The sequence below is a fragment of the Rousettus aegyptiacus genome, unplaced genomic scaffold, assembly GCF_014176215.1.
Source record: "Rousettus aegyptiacus isolate mRouAeg1 unplaced genomic scaffold, mRouAeg1.p scaffold_m13_p_2, whole genome shotgun sequence".
NCBI lineage: Eukaryota > Metazoa > Chordata > Mammalia > Chiroptera > Pteropodidae > Rousettus > Rousettus aegyptiacus.
Window position 1 is genome coordinate 107,729,836 of NW_023416295.1, and position 20,744 is coordinate 107,750,579.

Genomic DNA, 20,744 nt, shown 5'->3' on the forward strand with positions numbered 1-20,744 from the left:
TTCTACCTGAATAAAGGGCCAACTCCTTTTGTCGTGGATGTGGGTAGGAGGCACGTTTACAGAGCTCTTATTTTACTCTACAAAAGAACTTTCATATTCTCATTGACTCTCAAGAATTCTGAATCTTATAACAGGGAAGAGAGAAGGTGGATTAGAAATATTGAGGGAGTGGACCACTGATGGTCCAAGAACTTAAGTATGGCCCCTTTAGAACAATTTGATTTTCAAAAGATTTGCCTCTGGACTAAAATCTGCTAACTTTCTAGCTTTCATAAAGACAAAAATGAACGAATGAATTTTTATCTTTGCTCATATAATCCTATATTGATTACAAATTTCTTACCCTATTTTATTTTTCATTGTTTTTATTAGAGATATTTTATCAATAAAGTAAGTTCATTCATTGTCAATTCAAGCATTAAATAATTAAACATGTGCTAAGCATCCAGTGGTAAAAACATAACAGTGAACCAGACAGGACCAGTTGCTATGCCCATATATCTATAATCAAACAGGGAAAATATGTACCAAACAGTAATCACATTTCCATTTCCAACAATATAGTACATCGATTCCTAGAGAATCCCCTTTACATATAACCTAAAATATATGAATAAAATATTTTAAAAATGTAAACCCGAAGAACATTTACCATAAAATGTATTTACTTATTGTAATTAATTAATTTTAAAAATTGTTTTTAATATTATATTAGTTTCTGATGTTCAACATAGCAATTTGATATTTATATACCTTACGAAATGATCCTTAGGATAAAAATCTAGTAACCATACAAAGTTATGATATTATTGACTATATTCCCTACTCTGTACATTATATCCCTGTGATTTCTTCTATAACTGGAAATTTATTTCCATGAAGTTTATCGAAGCAAGTTTATGACTACTGGAAAATGTGACTCATTGGGGATGGCTGGCTTAACAATCTACCACAATAATATAGAAGCTGAGGTGATGCTTTTATATAGATATATAGCCAAATAGATTCAACTTCTTAAAACTAATCAAAGTTAGAGAATGTAAGGTTAATCAAAATAAATAATTTGGTGAAGAGTTGGATCCATCATGTTTGATAAATTGTAAACATTTTGGTAGCAATTAATCTTTGGAGAGTTTTATCAGTATTAAATGTCTGGTAAAATACTCTATAGTAGCTGACTCCAAAACACAAGCTCTTGGATTTACAAAACATCATGTTATAATAGAATGAGTAGATGTTTTTAGTCACTTATTTGCATTTCATTTCATTTAATACATTGTAAAACTAGAATGCAAACTTCTGTTATTTCTCCGGCAGTCGCCATGCTGAGACAGTGTCTCCTGCAAATGGAATTCATTTCCCCAATAACGCAGTGACAATATCTCATTGTAATATGTTCTTACCCCAGTGAGTCAGAACTAGTGTCTTTAACTGGTTTTCCTCACTTCTTTTGTTCTCTCTCTCTCTCTCTCTTTCCCTCTCTCTTATTGTTTATGCCTATAGCACCTGGTCTTCCTAGGTGGTCTCCCGTCAAAGTACTAACCAGGCCCAACCCTGCTTAGCTTCTGAGATAAGACATCAGGCTCGTTCAGGGTGGCATGGCTGTAGACCATGGACCATGGCTCCACTGGGGCACGAATCCAAGACCTGTGTGTAAAGCAAACGTGCTAACTACTATACTATGGAACCATGGCCTTTCCTCTCTTAGGGAAGGGAAGGGAAGGGAGGTGACGGGAGGGAATGGATAGGGGAGGGAGTGACTTGCTTTAAGTTGACGTGTCTTGCTGTACTTAAGGAAGGACTCCATCTTCACTTCCTTACCTTCCTTCATTCCTTCCCTTCTTCCTTCTTCCTCCTTCCTTCCTTCCTTCCTTCCTTCCTTCCTTTCTTCCTTCCTTCCTTCATCTCTCTTTCTTTTACATGGTAGCACATATATACCTATAGGAACAACATTATTTATAAGAGTAATTGTTATCAGATTGGCTATTTTATCTTGTTTCCTAGACAAATAGCAGTCATTAGTGACTTCAAAATTTCTATTAATAGTATGTAAATAAAGAAAAACTGTTCAAATGATAAAATAAAAAGGTGATCTCATAAATCTTTAGAATTTAAACTCTTTTTCCAGAAACTTCATCTCTCAATATATTTGCAATAGCAATTAGAATGAGTAAGGTAGATAATCAAAATAAGATAAAGGCCAAAATGCTTAATTTCAGTGTGGTTAAATATTTTAATTTCTAAGATGGATAATCATAAAAGATAACATTTTTTGAAAGCTTACCATGTGCAAGATACTATGTTTAGTTGTTTTTATGCATAATTTTATTTACTTCTTAAAAACAGATCTATGAATTACCATTTGCAGGCCTTTTTTTAAAAAGGATGTATAAAGCGAGGCTTAGATAGGTTAAATAAAATAATAAAGGTCACAGCAGGTAAGAGGCAGTGACCAAAATATATTCAGTCCTGTCTAAATTTAAGCCAATTGTCTTAACTGCTAAGCTCTATTCTCATGAGGAATAATTAAAAAGTAGTCAATGATTTGACTTCTCTCTTAGTAAAGCATCCCTTGGACTTATTTAACATTGTCCTATCTCATTGTATAAGATATATTATATAGTGATAAGCTAAAGATTTGTTTGTAAGGAAAAAAAGAAGCTTCTTATGAACAAATGTTTCCTGGACAATCTGCACTACTATTTCCAAACTCTATTCAGCACTTGTTCCTCCTTAGAACAAAGGTGCTAGAAAGCATTAGAAATAAAACAATTATTGTCCCTATCTGCACAGAGGTTATAGTCTAGTGGGACTGCAAACAATATATAAGCAAAAACTAATACTAACATAATTGTAAGACTATAGTACATGCTCTGAAGCAAACACTTTGACCTGAAAAGGTTCTTATCAGTCTAGCTAGTCCTGATGCAGCTGATCAGGAAACTTTACATGGGGGGGCCCTGGGGGTGGGGGTTAGAGGCGGGCAGGGGCTTAAATCAGGTGTTATCAGACATGTCTATACAGTAAAGTCATTTGGCCAGTTTTCAAAAAAAGATTCTGGAGTTTCATTGCATTCAGCTAAAGTAGCATGCTCCTAGCATCTATATTTGTATTTATTATCAGGATGAGGAGTGTCAGAGCAGTGTTTGAGAAATACTGGCATAGATAACCTATTATGGACTAATTATATAGCTACTTCCTGTTTAGTATAAAGGTCTAAAGTAAGCACAAATAAGATAAAGAAAACAGATAAAAGTACACAGTATTCATTGAGGGCTAAATATTACTCCAAATAAAGATTGAAAGGAGATATAACATAAAGTTGTTAAATTATTTACCTAGGATATTTTAAAGGCTATAGCTAGATTTCTGAGAGATATTAGAAAATAAAAATTTTCAGGAAGTGGATATCCATGGAGTTCTGAGTCCAGGCAAAGGGAAAACATGGCCCTAGAGTCTTGAATTTTATACCCCTCAACATTTGCTTTAAATAAGTGAGATTGGTAATCTGCACTAGGGCCTCACAATATTAATTCTTTCTAATAGTAACCCTAAAAGTACCAGTGAATTAGCTATTGTTTGTTATATCACTGTCGGGAAAGATATTTAGCATTTTGAAGGGACTGACTTTTTAATCTGTACTATTTTTTGAAGAAGTTTGCTTACTCATTATCCTCATTTTTTCGTATGGGCAAACTGAGGCTTCGAGAGATCAAATAACTTTCCAAATGTCTTATTTGTATATGGCAGAACCAGGATTTCAATTTATCTGATTCTCTATAAGTTTAAAGGTATGAAGGAATTGTACTCTCTATGGATTCTAAGATGTACATTGTTTCCACATTTTAATACTGAAAAAATGGGCAATGTTTTACATTTATAATTAATTACATTTTTTTTCTTAAGAGAACAAAAAGTCGATGGTGCTGTTGCAATTGATGGCATTTTTAATTTAATAAAATGCAGTAGTAGGTAGCCTTATGCACATATTCATCAGCTAATAATGAATAATCTGCCTCCCTCCATGCCTGGCTTGCTGTTCTTTATTTTCTAATCACAATCTATTATCTTAAGCACATATAACTTACTTTCATAATATTTTCATAGCATTTTGATAGAAGCTTAATGAATCTTGTTGCAGACCACAGCATTGCTGTGAAAGTTGGTTTAGTAACAGAAATATTATTTAAACTGATTTAATTTTATAAAGAGCTCTATTTTTTTTTATGAGCCTACTGCAACCTGCTCACTTTCCAGATAAAGAAAGTGAAAACTAGAGGAAGTAAATTATTTGCTCAATGTGGTATAGCTAATAAATGACAAAACTAGCTCTTAATCTTTAGTTGATTGGCTCCTTTTTAGAAGCTTTTCTAATGTATGCTACTTTCTATATCACAATGTTGAAACATATATATATATGTTTATATATATATATATATATTAATTATACTCCACAGTTTCCCTCTACAACATTTAAAGAAAAGACTTCTTAAAAACTGTCACTATCTGTAGACATAGATGATCACTTTAAATTTTTAGGGAAGTCAAAGAAACTAAAATAGGTAGAACCATTTTAGGAATAAAGTTGGAAGAATCCCACTGCTCAATTTTAAGACTTACTATGTAGCTATAGTAATTAAGACAGAGTAGTGCTGGTGGAGGAGTGAACTCATGAAGTAATGAAATAGAATAGAAAACTGAGAAATATACCCATGCAAATATGCTCAACTTACTTTTGACAAAGGAGCAAAAGTATTCAAGAAAGAAAAGTCTTTTCAACAAATGCTGCTGGAGCAATTGGACAATAGGCCAAAAAAATTAAACTTGACTTAGACCTCACACTTTGGATAAAAATTAACTCAAAATAAATCATAATTTTTAATACAAAATGTAAAACTTATAAACTTGTAGAAAAGAACCTAAGAAACCATCGTATTCTTCATAATTTTGTGTTCTACTTTACTTTCCTGTTTCTATTACTATATTTTTTTAAGATTTTTTTTAGTGGTTGGTCAAAAATTACAGTTAACATCTTAACTTAAAACAATCTATCTCTCATTAGTGCCAACTTAATTTTAAGAGTATACAAAAACTTTGCTGCAAAAGGCACCGTACTCAACCTCATTCCTTTGTGCTATTCTTGGCATTCAAATTACTTCTTTACACATTATAAGTACATTAACACCGTTTTATAATTCTGGCTTTATCTTTTAAATCAGATAGCAGAAGGAAAGATTTCCAAACAAAAATACATTTATACTGTATTTTATATTTACCTATGTGGTAACCTTTACTAGTGTTCTTTATTTCTTTGTGTAAATTTGAGTAACTATCCATTGTCATTTCATTGTTTTTGACTAATTCGTTGGGGATAAGGATTCAAACCAGTTCTTACCTCTCCACTGTCTGCGAGTCTTTTGGCTTTTATACCTACCCTGGTGTGAATCTACTGATTTTCAAGGCTATTGTGGAACTGAGGACAGAGTCATGAAAGAAGGCAAGTTAAGAGACCATAAAACTTGCTGTTCTTACAGAAATTCAGCTTTTTTTTTCTTTTTGAATACATGGACTTTGGATTATTGCAAGGCTTCATTTAATTTCTAGAGTTTTAAAATTTGATTCCGACAATTTCTGACTCTATTCTCATTACCTTTATGGAGTAGTAAATTTTGAGAATTCTCTGTCATTCTGGAGAGCTTCTCCTGTGGTCATTTTTTTTTTTTTTTATGCAACGGTTGGAAACTAATGTACTTTCTAAAAATAAATTAGTGGCTTTTGGGAAGGTGGAATGAAAGAATGGATACTGGGAAAGCATTTTTTAACATCTCCTACAGTGAATGGTTTCTGAGGATTTTGGAACCTCTCTTTATAAAAAGCCTTTTTGTTGGGTCTTGCTCCATTCCTATAGAGTGAGAGCAAAGAATCTGGCCCCTTGCCCTGAGATTTGATTTAATAAAATGATTTATACATTAGAATGAGACAGAACTAGGTTGAAATCACAATCTACTTATTAAATTTGTGTTCTTGGAAAAATTGTTTAAACTTTATTAATTTAAATTCTTTCATCTGAAAATTATATTATCTGAGAAAAATCATGACATATGGTAGACACTAAAAATGTTGGCAATTTTAAGCTATTGTTTAATTTAAGAACATCTTGTTCACAGGTAATGTTAGTAAATGCTTTGATATTTTCCTATCGAACTTTGACAAATATTTAAGATAATCTCAGATAATCACTGCTTCTGATTCAAAATAGAAATCGTGAGTTGATAAAGCATATGTTTTTTTTAAGTGGTGAATTTATATATAAAAATAACTTTGAAAGTATCAATACACCTAATAGTTAAATATCCTTTGTTTTAAAGGAGCACAATTTCATATCATTAGGACCATTGTAGAAACCTTAAGAAATAAAATATTTATTGCTAAATATTTGTGGTGGTTCAGTGGTAAAGAGTAATTAAAGATTCTAGCTAGTAACTTAGCATTCAACTTCTGCTCAATTTATTTAAAATTGAAATTTAATAAAGAACACCAAATTTTTTGAACTCAAAAAGACCCAAAACTTCAACTTGACTTTTTATTTTATGCTACATGTTTTAAAAACTAAGAACTCAATAGTTACTATTTATATTTTATTATTATTTTTATTAAGTTTATTGAAATGACATTGGTTAATACAATTATATAATTTTCAGGTGTACTTTATAATTTGACACATATATATTCTATTGTGTGATTATTATCCCAAATCCTTTTTTTCTTCAGCAACCATTCTTTGTATTTTAAAACATATAAACATAAAGGATAAAAACAACACATGGGATACTATTTTTCTTTCTGATACAAAAATCAGATTATATTATGTACATTTTTCTGAATCTTTTCTCATACTACAGTAGTTTTGCACTGTGATAATCCCTCTGAGTAGCTGAAAATGTCCAGATAAGCTAATGCCTTTTGGGGGGAATTGGATAATATTCTATGACATGGATTTATCTCAGTGATACACATTTGGCAATGGCTGAAGAACTTTTATTTGTTATGATTTACAGGAGGAATGGTAAGTGGTATTGGCATCTAGCAAGTAAAGACCAGGGATGCTGTTAAAAATCCTACATTGCACAAAATAGGCTCCCATAACAAAGGGGTTTCCATTCCACGGTACCAGTGGCTCCCATTTTGAGGATCCCTGCCTAACCCTGTACAGTCTTACTATGCTCCTTTTTCATTTTTTTGTATCGAGTTGCAAAAATGCCATTTCCTGTCTTGGTTTTAAAAGTCTTCTCAAACACTACATTTTAAGTTTCCTCATAATATTTTAATTCTTCTTATATTTAAGTCTTTAATTGATCTGTTGTTTTATTTTCTTCTGCTATTTGGAAGCTAATGGAAAAAGCCAGTTTGCCAGCACCACTGAATAATATCCCATCTTCTTTCTCAGTTTATTAAGAAGCTATTTTTGGGGTAGTGTTTTGGGATCTCTATGTTGTTTCACTGATTTATTTGCATATTTTCACACTAGCAGCACATAATTATGACTATATTAATTTTAGCACAAGGCATTATAATCATTTTAATAATTGGTCAGCATAATCCTCCTTTACTATTAGTTTCATAATTTATTGCCCTTTTTAAGATTTATTATTTCACATAATCTTTAAAATAGTTTTGCCTAATTTTGAAAAATTCATCGAGCATTACATTTCATCTTAATTTTAGCTTTTATACTTATTATCTCAGCCTACTTTATGTTGTTTCACTTTCAGTTCCTCAAAATGAATATTGAGTTGCTTAACATTAGATTTTCTTCTCAATAACAAGTAAGTTTAAATCTATAAATTTGTGCTTGAATATGGTTTTTGGCTATGCTCCATAGATTCTGATATTGAGTTCTGTACACTTCATTTCTCTCTTTCTCCATATGTATATGTATTTATATTTATACATAACATCTGTTATATATAAATATAAGTAATTATATTCATGTCTCTATATAGTAATATGTATATATGTATATATCTATATGTATATATGTATATATATTTATATATAACATCCGTTAATCTATAAATATATTACTCTACATATAAAATATATAGAAATATTAAAATGTTAAAATTACATCAGGAACAAATCTTTGATCAAATTTTAAAACATCCATATTTGCATTAAATAAAATTTTATTTATATCCTTTTTTATTCTTATATATTTTGTTTACCTGATCTCTCTGATTCTTAGAAATTTTGAAATCCTGCATTGTAATGATACTTGTTAAATAATATTTTCTCAAAGTACAACAATATACAGAAAGATGCACAATAAAATGTGTGTGGCTTGATGAATTATCCCAAAACTAACACACTTATTTTTTATCATCCAAATCAAGAAATAGAATATTACCACAGTCCCAGAATTCATTTATTGCTTTTTCCTATTGCGCTCCCTTTCCGTCTTGAAATGGAACCACTATTTAGCTTCTTTGAATTTTTTGCCCTTCTTTGAAGTATGTGTAATTGTAATCACTATAAGCATATAATATTGTATACTAATATATAAAATTGTATGAATTATATAATATGTATGTATACTTAGATACTATTTTAATCATATAATGAAACATGCTATTATTTTTTACTTCTTTTAAAACTTTGTTAATAAATTTCTGTTAATTTTTATATTCTCTAGCATTCCACTTGACACATTTACTAAAATTTATTCTATTGTTGATGGTTATTTGAGTTGTTTTCAGTTTTTGACTCTTATAAATGCAGATATGAACATAATCACGTATGACTCTTGATACACTATGTTTGAATTTCTTCTGGGTATATATTTAGTAGTGTATTACCACTGTGTTCAACTTTAGTACACAATGCCAAACAGTTTTATAAATTGGTTCTATCAATTTATATTCCTACCAGTAGAGTATAAAAGTTCCTATTGCTTTAGAACCTTGCCAATACTTGATATTGTGAATCTTTTCAATTTTACCCATACTGACATTTGTACAATTGTATCTCATTTAGGTTTAATTTGAGTTTCCTTGATTTCTAATCTTATGTGTTTATTGCCTAGTGGACATTGTTTTTCAAGTTTCTTACTAATCTTCCTATTTGGCATGTCTCACTATTATTGACTTGTACAGTTTTTTATTTTACTAGACATTTTGTATATTTTATAATGTCTAGTAAGTTTCATAAATTTTTTTGGATGCAAGTCCTTTGTCATTTACATGGTACACTTACATTTTCCTTCATAGTTAATGCTTTTCCTCTGTATTAAGAAGGCTTTCCTACTTATATTTTAAAAGATAATTTCTTATGTTATATAGATATTGACAAGTACACACCACTTGGAATTAATTTTCATATATGTGAGAAATAGGGAAACAATCAGGTATTATCCAGTATATAGATATTCAATTGAACAAACACCATTCTATGTATTTTATTCTTAAAAGTAGAATTTATTTTTTAGAGCAGTTTTAAGTTTACAGTGAAGCTGTGCAGAAAATAGAGAGTTCTCATACACCCCCTACACCCACACACGCATAGCCTCCCCTATTATCAACATGGCTTACCAGACTGATACATTTGTCACAACTGAGAAATCTACATTAATACATCATTACTATCCAAAGTCCATAAAAGTTCACTCTTGACATTGTACATTCTATGGACATGTTTAATTTTTGATGCTGATGTAAGTGATGCTATTCTATGAATTTTTTGCTAAAATACTTTCATGCTGTCTACAATTAAGGTTAAGTTCCTCTTTTTTCATTTTTCAGGTTAATTTTTTCATTTTTTTCCTATTCTTTATACTTGAATTTACTTATCTTAGTACACTGGCTATGTCTGCTAGTGCAGTATTGAATAGCAATTAAGATATGCTTCATTTTTCCAAAAATTTTTATGAGCTAAACGTGAAATTTCTAATTTTGGGGGGGTGGGGAATGAGGAAGAGGAGATTAAGAGGGTACATTCATATTCCAGCAATTTGATTTACTTAATCGGTTTGTGTTGTCTCTTTCTGGATATAGGGTCAGTTTCTAGTCTCTGGGGTCTTTGGTCTAAGAGCCAGAGTGACTTAATCTCATGGATAGTTATGGTGAGAGACACAGGGCCTATTATTTTCATAAGTTAATAATTCATTAACAGCAATTTATTTGTTCACCGTCTGTTCCCTCATCGCTCAAAAGCTGGTATTCTTCAGAGACTATAAGAAAGAGAACTCAACTTGTTCATCTGGCTTCTCCTCAGTTCTTCGAGGAAAATTAGTTTATTCTCCAAGGGACAAGTATTAACTATGACTAGATGCAAGCCAGACTCTCTTTGGAATTAAATTGGTTTTGATTCTCAGTTCAAGTCAATGCTGACCTTACCTTGACTCTTCTTTATACTATCTCTCTACTTCAAAATCTCAAGTGCCCAAGGCCTTATTCACCTTGTCCAGCCACTAAAACATGTTTGGTTAGAGAGGTAGATTAGAGCAATAGTCCCCAGATTTCAGCACCAGAGACCAGTGTTCCTGTGAGAATCTAATGCCTGATGGTTTGAGGTGGAGCTGAGGCAGTAATGCTAGCGCTGGGGAGCGACTGCAAATACAGAAGAAGCTTTATTCACTAGCCCACTGCTCACCTCCTACTGTGTGGCCCGGTTCCTACCAGGCCATGGACCGGTACCAATCTGCAGCCCAGGGGTTGGGAATCACTGGATTAGAGAGATTATAATTGGAGAATGTTGCCTGAAACAGCCAACTTCCTTATCCTTTATTTAGAAAGAACAGTAACTGTTTTCTTTTTTTCATAGAAATGGATAGAGAATATTTTCTATTAAGTTGTCTACCTGCTTTAATCTATTTTCAGATGTTCCAAAAGAAAATTTTATACTTTGTAATAAGGGAGAACCCCCTACACTCCATTTTCAAGTAATGTCCTTTTCAGAAAGTTAAATATTACAATTCTTCAAAAGAAAATATTACAGACAACTCATTTGAATGATGAATGGTGGGCATTAATGATTATGTCATATAGTGAAGGCCATATCTGGTAAATTCTTTTAATTTTTTCTGAAATGCAATGTTTGTAGAATTCTTATTAAAACTATGCTTTCTATGAGAATTTAATAATAGTTCTATTTTTATCATATTTTAAACCCAACTCTCTAATCCGGGGTGAGTAGCAGCTTGCTTTAGCCTGTGTTGAAAAGTGCATTTACGTTACATAGTGGAAGAAAAATTCAAATAAAATATGATTTTAACCTCTCTTTGGTAACTGAAGAAATCTATTACTAATAGTCTTTCATATCCCTTTGGAGGTTATCTTTGCAAAACCAAGGCTTTTACATTATTTGTGAAATATTTCCTACAATGTGCCATTTGGTGAGAAAGTACATAAATTTTTTAAAAAATGCATGAGAAAACAAAGTATATGTTTTTATTGATTTAATAAGTACTTCACTGTATGCTTAGTCTGTGTTCGACATTGGTTTAATCACCAGAAAAACTAGTGGGTAAGACAGATGAAATGAGCAAGATGAGGAAATCAGCCTTCGAGCAGCTTAAATTTGTGTATGAAAAGACAATAAATAAATAGATGAACTAATACATATATACACAATATCTGGTAATGACAAGTATCATGAAGTAAAATAAAGCAAGGAAGGGGCATAGAGTCGAGTGTTATTTTAAACAGGATACTTTGAGTAACAACTTATGTATTTGTATAAATATAATTTTTCACAAGAAAATGAAGTACTGAATTGAAAATTTTTACTATATATTTTTATGTGATATTTATAATTTTATCTTTATCTGTAATTGTGTTTTCTTTCTTATACCTATACCTGTCTATTTTGCTCTCTCAATTTTTAACACTTGATTGGCCTATTTCATTGGTCTTCTCAAAAATAAAAATAAGAAACCATTGATTTTTTAAAACAAAATTAAGTATAATTTAGAACTTTTTGTTACCAGCTATTACTTCTAAAATTAAATTTATTGGGCTGATATTGGTTAATAGAATTATATAGTTTTCAATTGTACAATTCAATAATACGTCATATATATATATTGTATTGTGTCTTTACCACCCAAAGTCAAATCTCCTAATTTAAATTTATCCTTTCTACAGTTTTTGGTTTTATTTCCTTAATTTCAGTTTCTATCTTTATTATCTCTGTATACTTTCTTTTAAATTCCTTCTACGTTTTCAAATGAGTTTTGAGTTTCTCTACTCTAGACTTTATTCTTGGCGATTAAGTCATTGACATCTACACATTTTTCTTTGAATAACATGATGGACATACTCTCCTAAGCCCATTACAGAGGTTACCACGAAAGACACATAACAATGAATAACTCCCTGGTTGCAGAGCCAGAGGCCACAGAAGACAGTAACAAGGAAATTCTCTTAGCAAGAAGAACTAGAGGGTACCAAAAGAACTATCCAAAGAACTACTCCATAACTAGGTGTGAAGTTTGTGCTTTTTGAAAAGCAGAAATTGAAAACTACTATGGACCAGTGAATAGGGATAGTTTCCATGCTCCTTTTCCCAAATAGAAGCTTTTAATATTGTTACCTAGTTCCAGTTCCACCATTACACGTTAATTATCTGGGGGTGAAATGTAAAGAAATAGCTTTAAAAATACTCCTCATCAGACCATGGGCAGCCATATCCAGAAATGGTGAAAAAAGGGATCATAAACCAGAGAGCCTGGACTTCATGGTGGATGAGTTAAATGTACTAGATTTGGGAAGTTACTTACCTGGGAATAAGGCAAGTCTATTTTACCTGCTGAAAGCAGGGTGAATATTACCAAAAGAATGAACTCTGAAAGAGATTACTAATTAGTTTCCAATATTCTTTTTTTACATCTAAATGTACAATAGTAGAATTTTTAGTTAGACAAATGTTTTATTTCCCCAAAGATTTGATCAGTTGATCTCTAAGTTGTTAAATATATCATCTGAGAAAGGACAGGTCAATGGGCTGTAAATAGAAATACTTTTTCTATTGTGTCATGTGCTAAAATGAAAGTGTGTGCCTTCTTTATGAGTAGATACGATGTTGTGAATTGGAATGTCATTTTGGACAGGTGGATGGAAACTATGAATAGAAAGACAACCTGATAGAAGAAGCATAGGTCTTTGTTGACCATAGAGTTGTATACTTACCCCAAATTTCTACCTGTATATTTATATGAAGAGAAATTTAATACCTTTTTTGCTTAAGACATTCTTATTTTTGTTTTTTATTACAGCAGTTGAAACTGCATCCTAAATATTAGATCAGTAGAGATGAGCATTTCTGAGGAAGAAACAAGTTCAATATTCCTGGGGCAGAAATATGCTCAGTGTTTTAAGGATAAACTATGATTTCTGCTTGGTGCACATGTGAAAAAGGTTAGTAAGAAGAATGTGAGCTCAGAGAGGTGATAAGAATTGAATTCATGGAACAGTCTTGATTTTTATTTGATTTTGTTCTAAGGGTTCTGAGAAGCCTTTGGAAGATTGAAAGCAAGAGAGTAACATGAGTTGATTTATGTTTTAGAAAATACACAAAGTGTAAATTTTCATATACAAGTTCAACAGACATAAGGATATCAAAATTTCTGACTCAAGAAAACAGGCATACCTTTTAGTCTCATAGGACTTAGAGAGGAAAACAACTGCAGTCTCATTCCTTAATATGTATTATCTCATTTGCAAGTGTTGTCTTTTAAAATTATAAACTAATTCATTATTTTTCTGCTTAAAAACTTTTGATAGTTCCTCATGGATAAAGATTCTTTAATGTTTTCACAACATACCTAAGTGGCCTGGTTTTCTGACATTTCCTTATATCGTAGTATGGGAATATGGAAGTACTCAAACAATAAATCAATGAATCAATGAAACTTTTTTGTTCAAAGCCAAATAGGCATTAAATTCCAACTCACATAAATGTTGAGGTAGAGACCTTCCCTCCACATGGTTCTTCAGAGCACATTTGCCATAAAACTTCAGGCTCCTGCTTTCTCTAAGGTCTGCAGATTCCTCTCTAGTTGGTCCTAGGGTTGAGAACAACAACAACAAAAAAATCGTATGTGGAGGGTTTTGATATTCTAAGTCTGGGAGTGGAGACTGTCATTTCTGTCCATGTCCTATGCCCTGGAGCTCAGTCATATGGTGATACCTAAATGCAAGGGAGAATGGGATGGGAGATGTGGCACAGTTACATAGCCAGAGGAGAAGGAAACGGGTGAGCATGCAGCAATTTTCACCACAGTTTTCAATACACTTTGTGCATAAGTGAGTGAATGAATGAATGAATGAGAGATACTTTTAAATTTAGTAGAAAAAAGAGGACAGGCTTTTTTTCTACTAAAAGTGATGACTTTTTTCCTTTTCTGAGAGTTAGTACTTTCTTGGTGTTCCATTTGGTGAAGTTTCTGAGCATTTAGGTAATCGAGATACTTAAGTTAGATAAAGAATAAAGAATGTTCAAGGGCTATTACTTATTTTTGATTAAATTTATTAGGTGCCATTGGTTAATGAAATTATAAAGGTTTCAAGTGTATGATTAAATAATTCATCATCTAAATATTACCTAGGGTCATACCACTGCCAATGCATTTGGTTTCTCCTGATTTTGGAAACTAAGAAGGGTTGGGCCTGGTTGGTATGTCAATGAGAAAGAATTATTATTGACAGCAGACACAAATAATAAAAGCACTTTGATTTTGCCTCTTTCCTTTGGCCTGTAATGTAATCAATACAAAATTAAAGTATTAGAGCAGTTTTACTTACATACAAATTTGGAATTTGGTTCAATTATTTATTGTACATAATTCCTTGTAACCAAAATAAAAAGCTGAATTATAGTCATAAACCGAATGAATAAAGTGGCATATGACAATCTATGTAAATACAATTAAATTATTTAAATGTTCAAATTATTCAATAGTTATATAACTTTTTTATTATTCATTCTCCAAATATAATACCAAAATACTTTAATCTTTTTATTTTTAAAAGTTGATTGTAAATTAATCTTTGTTATACCAAAGAAGTTATATGTTAAAATGCATTTTCTTTTAAATGCCCCTTGCAAACATCATTGCTCACCTAATAATCACATTTTTAGTAATTTGAAAACAGGAAGTTTCTACCTGAAATAACCAAATTACCAGAAAACACCCTGTTTTTTTTTTCCTGGAAAAAATATGTATATCTTTCTTCATGATTTTATACTATTTTAGAAAATAAAATCACCTTTCTGACTTCCTGATCTATACAAGTATTATTTTGTCCTTAAGTTGGACAATAAGGAGGATTACAAACAAGTTTGCTAGTTGTTAGTCATAGTTGGTTGATTTTCTACTGTTACAGTGAGAAATTTCTCAGGTTCAAAATATATAATTTGATGAAAATCAAAGAATATGAGAAATAGAAGATACATAAAAAAGTCATCAGGTCAAACATTCTCATTTTATAGATTAGGAAACTTAAGTCTAGAAAATAAAGTGACTGGACTAAGGTAGTAGAACTCTCTAGCAAAAAAGTGGAGATTGGCCACACCCAGGCTCACAATCCAGAGATTTACATTAACTCATCAAATTTAAACTTAATATATGAAAAATCTTTCTATTGAGCATATATTAGTAGTTTCTTCCTCAATATACATATACATTTATTTTCTGTTCTAGATTTTATCAATTGATCACTTTATATTGATTTAATAAATTTTTATTTCAAAATGTCATTCAAAACTTAACTCATCACTTTATAATTAATATAGAAGACTGAAATCTCTTTAGCACTAAAATCTCTTTTTTTATTAAGAAAATAAAGTAGATTACTTGAGATTAGTATTAAATATAATGAACTGAACAAATAAAAAAATGAATCTTTCACAAAAGACCATACCATATTGTTCAGATTGTTTACTGTACCCAGATGAGCAGAGAAGTTGGTACTTAAATCAGGCTGTCTTTCTGGAGGAAGAAGCACCCGCATTTATTTTTTAAAAAGATGGTGAGTAAGTTAGCATTAGCCCAGACTGAAAATATGTTTTAAGATGAGCAAAAAAAATATGTTCTAAAGTTAAATAAAAACTATCTAGAATTACATCTCTGAATTACCACAGAAATTTTTGCTCAGAAAGATTGCTCAAAATTTGTTTAACTAATAAGTAAAAACACAGAAGGGCCAAAATTTGGAGTGGAGTCAAACACTCCACAGGATTTGGAGATATTTGAATTAACTGGTTTTAGAGAAAAAGGAACCTAACAAGATATTGGCAATATTTGTTTGTTTGTTTTTATTAAGGGTGTTTTGTGTCTTCTCTTTTAATTTATAAGATATTAAAGTTCTCCTTGAAACTTAAGAATTTCTAAAATTCAGAGGGAAACCTCCCTAAAAAGTTCTTGCTTATTTCATGTATTTATTGCACTTATAAATTTCCTTTTTGTCACATTTGCCATAAAAAAACTATTATTAATACAAAACTTAAAACTTCCTGTTGAGTGCTTCAAGAATAGTACATTATAGTGAAATACAATGTGAGATTACACCTATAAAGTATCTTTGAAAAACCCTAACTATATTCTGGATTATTCTTTCAGATACTTGAAACAAGTCTGCCATGCTTGTATGTAGAAAGCACTAAAGGTGCTTTGTAAGAAAGTCAATTCTTTACATCAGTAAGGTCTCATTATAAAAACATTGGATATTGCATTAAAAATAATACAAATGAAAAAAGTATTTCAAAAATTATTTTATCTGTTATGCTTTAATATGACATGGTGAATTCTCTTAAAAAATCTTAGACAACATGCCAGTTTATTGTTCAGATTTTACAAAGACATTCACTATATGGTTTTACTTTCAATTCCCCGAGAACATAGATGAAAAGCAATTGTTATCAATGGATTCGGAGTACAAAATGAGAAAAGAAAGAGCAAAATGAGCTTGCCTACTTCTACCAGCATTCTTCTAGACATTTTCAGCCCTTCTGAACCGATTATAATTTCCAAAAGCACCATAGTTTGGCACACTCCTTTTCTTCCACCAGGAATTTCATCTACATTAGCCATTTAGAAGTGTGATCAATTAGATTTTGTTTAGAAAATATTCACTTATACCCTTTAACTTCTATAGGAAGAGTCTGCTTCCCTACTCTAATCATCTTAACCCTGGCCATGTGACTTGCGTTGGCCAATGGGACATTAGAAAATAACATAACGATGAAAAAGTATCTGGAATTAAATGATAATTGATAATAAAAGTATGAGATGTAAAAACTTGCGGGATACTATTAAGCATTTCATAGAAGGGAATTTTATAGCCTTAAATGTATATATTAGAGAAGATAGGCTGAAAAAAAAATCAAATGAATTTCACAAAATTAGAGTCAATAAAATTTCCTGTTCTCTAATCTATATGCTTGCTCAGGACATACAACTGTCAGTGTCATAAACACGCACCTAAAATTGTTTCTGAGTGTCCCATGTGCTCACCAATTGGTCTTTCTTGCTCTGCAACTCAGACTGCCGTTTATCTTTGAACTCGATTTATACAGGTAATTGAAGATTACTTACTATTGCCACTGGTCTATTTTTCAACGGGTGCTTGACAAAATACACTCCTTGGAATTCTTCTGTTTTTAACAGCTTTATTGAGGTATAACTTACATTCAATAACATTCACCCATTTTAAGAATAATTAAATGATTTCTTTATATTTTCAGAATTGTACAACCATCATAACAATCTAATTTTGAAATATATGTATTATTTCAACAAGAAATCTTGTACCCATTTACAGTCACTCCCCATTCCAACCTCCAGGCCTAGGCAACCACTAATTTGCCTTTTCTGGATATTTTATGTAAATGAAATCATAAAATATGTGGTCTTTTGTATTTGATTTCTTTCATCAAGCATAATGTTTTTGAGGTTTTTCCATGTTGTAGCATGTATCATACTCGGTTCCTTTTTATTGCCTAATGGGTTGGCTTTGAGATTCTATGGAAGAAAAAGTTAGGTAACTTTTTAGATTTCTTGAGATAATGTACGGGTCTCTGTGTGCAAATGGTGCTGCTTTGTAGCTCAGGTGAAAAATTACACTAATATGTTGAGGAGAGTGAAATTTCCCTCAACTGCTGCATAGAATACAGCATGAACTTGACTCCTCAAGAAATGACAGAATTAATATCATCCATTACACCCTAGGCATAGATGTTGATATTCTCATGTTGCATTTCTAATAATTTAGGTAACTTGCTCAAGTTAGTACAGCTAGTGAATGGCAAAGCCTGAATTTCAACTCAAGAAGTTTGGATCCAGATATACTGACTAGGATATACTGACGCTAATGACCGGAACCAAAGGCACAGCCATGGCCCTCAAATACAAAATTTTCTCCAATTATCACCACTGTCCATTTTGATCATGGACAATCATGTCATCTTCCTTTTAGGATCGTCCAAGATAAGAATTTCTTCATGTATTGCAACCTGAAGTGACTAATGCCCACTCAGCATCATATATTTTAATAGAACAAATGAAAATAACAGCTTGATATTATAAATATTATCTATCTTTTATATTTTCTTATTGGAAAAACTTGAAAAAGGTAGTTTTCTTATCAAGTTAATAATAATGCTCCATAGTTAAAAAGATTTTTAATGTACAACCTTATTCGATCCTCATTAAAATTAGTGAAGAAGGCAAGGCAGCTAGTTTTGAGAACTTTCATATATGCCAGATGTTATCTTTAACATTTTTTATGTATTGTCTTCTTTATTGATCATAGCAATTCTGATGGGAAGTAACTATTTTCCTCATTTTATAGATGAAGAAAATGAGTCTCTGATAGGGAAATAGTTCATTGTAGGTCATATGACCAATTAGTGTCAGATCTAGGCTAGAACCCTTATTTTTCCTTTCTAGTCTTTCCATTTCATTTTACTTTCATGAAAGTCTATGTGCCAAAGCAGATTGGAAAGAAGGATATGTAGCAGAATCCATGAAAACATTAGAAAGTTTCATTCTATAACCAAATTTCATTTTTACGAATTTTCTGTAAGTTTTGTGATATTTGTCTTATGCACAGGCAAAGCTATGTTTGCACTCTGTATTTACCTGCAAGTTAATTATATCTAGTCAACAAATCTTTACTAAGCAGCTATGATTAAGTTACTAGATTACTGTGCTGATATGAAGTCAATAAGGGAAGACAGAGAGAGAGAGAGAGAGAGAAACAATAATAAAAACTGCCTTCCTTACATAAGGGTAAAGGGGGTCAACTATATGATGATGGAAGAAAATTTTTTATGTGGTAAACTCACAATGCACGCAATATACATATGACATATTATTGAATCGTATACTTGAAACCTATATAATTTTATTAACCAATGTCGCCCCAATTAATTTAATAAAAAACTGCCTTCTTTGAAATCCTAAACCCATTGCTTATGTGAATTCAATCTTTTCTAACATAATTGAACTTGCTCACGACATATTGTATATGTGGGAATAGACCAAATACCTTGCAAAAACGTGAAAATTGATTTTGACATAAGATTCTTTAGCTAAGAAAGAATACAGAATCATTGTTAGATCTGTGAGAGAGGCCCTAAAGTTCATTCAGTCCAGTGATTTTCTAACTTGATTGCACAACAGAAATCACCAGAAAACTTCCTAAACTGCAGTCATTGAGACCCTGACTCAGCACATCTAGGGCAGGTATTTCAGGATGAATTTTTAATCAGAATTTCCAGCTAGTCAGACATAGATCTGTATATAAGCTTTTGTGTACCATTGAATCTAAACATCAACATGGAAAGGTGGGCAAATCGAGACCCTGAGAGATGACGTAACTCCATTAGTTTCAGTATATATGTCAACAGACAGGGGCTACAATGAAGCCTCCTTAAATAACTGCATGTGACTGTCAGCCATACAGAATTTAAATGAAAGATGTGACAACTTATATGATTTTTCAATGAGAAGATTTTTCAATGATTTTAATGAGAAGAGTATGAAAACATTTTAAAGCATTAGCCTCAAAGCTTGATAGAACTGTGTTACAAGTTATTTGGTATTTATACTTTATCAGACAGTACTGATCAATTTCAGATGCATGTGAAGTTTATAGACAAAAGGCCATCATTTTGAAGAAAAGCAGAATTTATCTTGGAATAGTGACTTTTAAAGATTGATATTATGATTGGTTATTGATTTATACTTATCAGTGCATGTGATAAATGAGACAGTCATATTACAATTCTTATGTTTCATCACTAAATTTAAGGGCAATAAAATTTAAAGGTGTTCATATTATTCTTATTGAAGCACATTAAAATTCCCCTCAATTCTTTCTTATTCTATTAAGCGTTACAAATACGATGTTGCATTTATTTTTTTAAGGTATTTTGTTTGTAGTGAATATATAAAATGGATAAGATGAATATTTTAGATAATTATATAAATAGTACAATGAGTTTTATTTTCATCCTTTTACTAGTAAGGTCTCTTAGTGAAATGTGTATGCATTTTATGGTGGGAGAGGTATATCTTTGAACACAATAAGGGCTAAGCAGGAGTTATTGAAAAAATGAAAATTGTTGCAATTCACTCACATATATGCATGCACATGCACAAACACACAGAAACATTTTTAATCGATTATTATCACTTTGATCAGTAATGCTTATTAATTGTAATTATCACTATTTGCACTTAAATT

General features: G+C 31.3%; 1 pseudogene; it reads right to left on the reverse strand.

The window, feature by feature from the left end:
• Positions 1 to 1,494: 1,494 nt before the first annotated feature.
• Positions 1,495 to 1,610, reverse strand: LOC118614739 (annotated as a pseudogene).
• Positions 1,611 to 20,744: the final 19,134 nt, after the last annotated feature.